Source organism: Ochotona curzoniae, unplaced genomic scaffold (genome assembly GCF_017591425.1).
Source record: "Ochotona curzoniae isolate NIBS_2020 unplaced genomic scaffold, NIBS_Ocur_1.0 scaffold_1852, whole genome shotgun sequence".
Lineage (NCBI taxonomy): Eukaryota > Metazoa > Chordata > Mammalia > Lagomorpha > Ochotonidae > Ochotona > Ochotona curzoniae.
In genome coordinates, this window is record NW_024467087.1 from 17506337 (window position 1) to 17510829 (window position 4493).

The window sequence follows — 4493 nt, forward strand, 5'->3', positions numbered from 1 at the left end:
GAAGTTTCTATTTCTCCTCCCTCCTGCCTTTCTCCCTTTCTTTGTCATTCTGTCTATTAATAAACAAATAAATAAATACACAAACATTTTTAAAGTAGCTTGAGGCAGATTTTTAGCTACCCATTAAAATGTAGTTTTATTAGTTTCGTACATACTTAGCTAATAGAGATAATATATTAGATGAGAAGGGATTTATAAGGGAAATTGGCTTATTAAATTGGGGAGGTTAAGAAGGTCAGTAAAATGTTATCTGTAGAAAGCTGAATAGCTAAATTGTGAAGTCCAAATATTACTGAACCTGAAATCAGGTATTCATTGCCAGAAAAGCCAGTAGCTCAGAGGACCATGATTTAGGGAAACAAAAGGGAAGGTAGTTCATCTAGGATGCTAGTTACTGGAAAGGTGACAAGCTAGTATCTCAGTGTTAAAGTTCTCTACAAAAGGAAAGCAGCTCAGAATACATTTTAAGAAAATGCAAATTTGCCACATAAATACAGTCAGGAAGCAAGTTTATAGGGAGTAAGTTCTCCCAGATATTCCATTGCTAACTTATCCTGTGACTAGGTACGCCTTTGCGTTTCAGACATCAACACCCAAGCTGCACACAAAATCATGAATCAGAGTGGATGGGAGCTTCCAGGAAAGATGTTGGTCACTTGAGTCTTTAGTCCTTGCAATGGTATGTCTTTAGCTTCTGTTACAACTCACCAGTGTTAATTCAACCTGCCAGTTCCATAAAATATATGGGTGAGTTGATATGACTGGACAATAAATGGAATTCTTACAAAATGTGAAACAAATGCTGCATTAACTGTCTTTACTCACTGGGAACATGGGTGATTGTTAAGCAAGTTTTGGATGCATCACATGAGGAACCTAAATCCAAATATGCCTCATTCACAATTAGCAAAATCATCACAACGATCCCAGAATAGACCCCAGATCTGAAAGTAGTCGTAAAAATCATTAAGAAACCAATCTCTAATGACAGCTTCTCCCAATTTTTCATGAAATGGGTTTGATAGGTCTAAGTCTATTAAAGTCAGGTGGATTATTATCTGATTGCATCAAAACCAGATTCAAACTCAGAAGAGTAGCTTCTTCTTTTTTTTTTTTTAAAGACTTATTTATTTTTATTACAAAGATATACAGACCGGAGGAGAGACAGAGGGAGTTCTTCCGTCTGATGATTCACTCCCCGAGTGAGCACAATGGCTGGTGCTGTGCCAATCCGGAGCCAGGAGCCAGGAACTTTCAGGTCTCCCACATGGGTGCAGAGTCCCAAGGCTTTGGACCGTCCTTAACTGCTTTCCCTGGCCACAAGCAGGGAGCTGGATGGGAAGTGGAGCTGCCGAGAATAGAACCGGCGCCCATATGGGATCCCAGCGTTCAAGGCGAGGACTTCAGCTGCTAGGCCACTGCACTGGACCCAAGAGTAGCTTCTTGAGATAATACAGATAGGAGCAGTCTCAGAAATTCGGGGCACCTTTGGTTTTTTGGGGGAAAGTGGGCTATTCTTATTCTGTACATGATCAGATGAACTTCTGTTGCTGATAATCACTGTCTTTCAGGGTTCCCGAATGTTTTGTAAACTGGATGAACTAGAGGATCAGTGACATTAAGTGTGGAATAGGTGTTTGGGAGACAAGTCCAATGATCATTAACATGAATAGTAGTGGGTCCAGAAATATTGGGCTTTCTTCCTCCTGATTTTTTTTCCTTGCATCATTTTATGTATGATCATCACATGCCTGTCCTCAAATTCAAAAAGTTGTGATATCTTTCTTGTATTTATTCACATATTTGTAAATAAATCATGCAATCATGACACATACATTATTTCTTTGAGTGAACAAAGGTTAATACCTTTTACCTTTATTGGAAATGGAATATTTGGAAGCCAAAATTTACCATTGCTACTGAAATGGTTATAGGTACCCGTGTTTGATTCTACTCTTTGCTTATAGCTTTATCTGGGGTTACCAATGTATTGTATTTTGTCCCCAAAATAATAATTGTTACCTGATTTAAATTGTGCGGAATGTGTAATTAGTGGTTTTCTTGTTTGTCTATTCAGCAATATGGTTAGTTTCAGAGTACCCTGTTTGTTTTACCTCCTCTTACTTGTAGCTTGGAATCTGATAATTCAAAAGTGCCATCAAGTTATAATCAGTGAAGAGTGTTCACAACTTGTTAACAAGCAAGCATGAATATCAACATTAGAGTTTGTCAGATAGCAGTCCATGCAATGCACCACACATTACCTTGCGAGATGTATTGTTCCAGTGTCCTAGGTATAGGACAGCTATTTTCCAACACTGATAATTTGAAATAAACAAATTCCTCAAAATAAAATTGACCACCAAATTCCTCAAAATATTTTCCTGAATGTATTTTTTATTACATATCTGTTATGCGTGTGGTGCTTGGTTCAGCTGAACATTTCATAAAAATTAAGTTAGCAATAAAGTTCATAGTGAATGTATTTAAAAATATTTTCCAATGCTCTAATTATCTTTTTCTTTTTTAAAGATTTATTTATTTTTATCTGAAAGTTAGAATTACAGAGATAGAGAGGCCAACTTCCATCTGCTAGTTCACTCACCAAATAACTATCACAGCCAGAGCTGGGCAGGTTTGAAGCTGAGAGCCAGGAGCTTCCCCTGGGTCTTGTACAGAAATGCAGGGGCCCAAGGACATGGGCCATACTCCACTGCTTTCCCAGGCCATTAACAGTGGAGCAGCTAGGCCACAAACTGAAGCCCATATCAGATGTTGGCATCAGAAAAAGTTCATTAAGGGATTCCCAGCTGCCAGTGGCACCTTAACACTTGCTCAACGGAGTGCATACTGGGGCTGATATCATCAACTGAGTCCCCAGACTGCATCGTTCACTGTATGCGTTGTGAACCAAAGTGGCATTTGTCTCTGAGGGGTCTTTCTGTTTGTATCATCCCCTTAGGTTTGGGCACTCCATTTTTGTAGTGTGACACTTCTTTGTACCCTGATTTCCGCTGGGAGCTTCCATCTTTCCTTCCCATTTCTCTCCTTTCAGGGGAATGGATCACAGTGCCAAGTGTCATCTTTATTTTCTTCTCTCACTTTAAATACTGCAAAGGTGATATCAATCAATTTATAACTGATCTTGTCACTGGGTCCTTCTACTTTTTAAAACATCTGCTGAATGGCAAAGGTGATCCATTCAGTGGAGATTTATATTAACCTGTTACTAGCTTTCTGTAACATCTTGATCAACAGCGGTATATTTTCAATAAACCTGATAGATTCTTTCCAAAAACTCAGGTTTATTCTCAGTTGGTTTCTGCTGAACTTCTTGGATGTTAATGAAGCACTTGTTCTTGTGATGTCCTTTCTGATTCTGTCAGTCTCTATAACAGATTAACTTAAGAATTTCTCCAATAACATTCAAATTCCAGACAGGTTAAGCTGAGGGAATTTCTGTAGCTGGCTCTAAGGTCTGATCAAGATTCTTAATGTGAAGTGTTGACTCCCTTCTCCAGATTTACCTGTCACCAGATATCATTCATTGGTATGGGGAATATATAATAGGGCGTGAATGTTCATTTAGCTTGACAAATGGTGGCAAAAATATTGATGAATAACGACCATTTTCTGAGGATCCTTCCTGTTGATTGAGTCTGAATCAACAGATTCAATGTTTAACAAGGACTATGTATTCAACAGTTTCCTGCTTGGGAACTTTGAGGATGTAAATTTTCTACAGATGTGATAGTTTTCTCAACTATTTCAAGATTGTTACAAAAGAAATGATAAGATGATTTCATAATTTTCTTAATGAAAAAATTGAATAATTTCCATAAAAGAAATTATTTCAGTAGTGTGAATTGGCCAAATGACAATGACAGACTGAAGCTCGTAGAAGGTATTGCCTGCACTTTGCTGAAAGTACTTAAAGGCTTAATTTTCTCCTGGTAGACATATATATAGAGAGGCTTTGCATATTAACAGAAGATTGATCCAATGATTTTTAATTTCTTGGTTCTATACTCCTAAAATAGCCATGAAAGGCTGGTGTCATGCAGTAGAATAAGCCACCACTTGTGATGCCAGCATCTTATATTAGAGTGCTTGCTGAAGTCACAGCTGTCCTGATTTTCATCCAGCTTCGTGCTAATGCATCCAGGAAGGCATTGAAAAATGATCCAAGTGCTTATGTCCCTGCCGCTTACCTGAGAGACATGGGTAGAATTCCCTGGCTCCTGGCTTCAACTTATACCAGTTCAGGCTGTTGCAAAGGTTAAGAAGTGAACCAGCAGATAAAATGTATGTCTCTCTCCCTCTCAATTACCCTGCCTCACAAATTAATTAATTCAAAGGTAGCAGTACTACATGTGTTTGATATGTTGCTTTGGTGACCTTTTTAGACACTTGCAACCCCTATTGGAAAATTTGAGTTCATGTCCTCTCTGTTTCCAATTCAGATTCATAATACATACCCTGAGAGGCAGCAG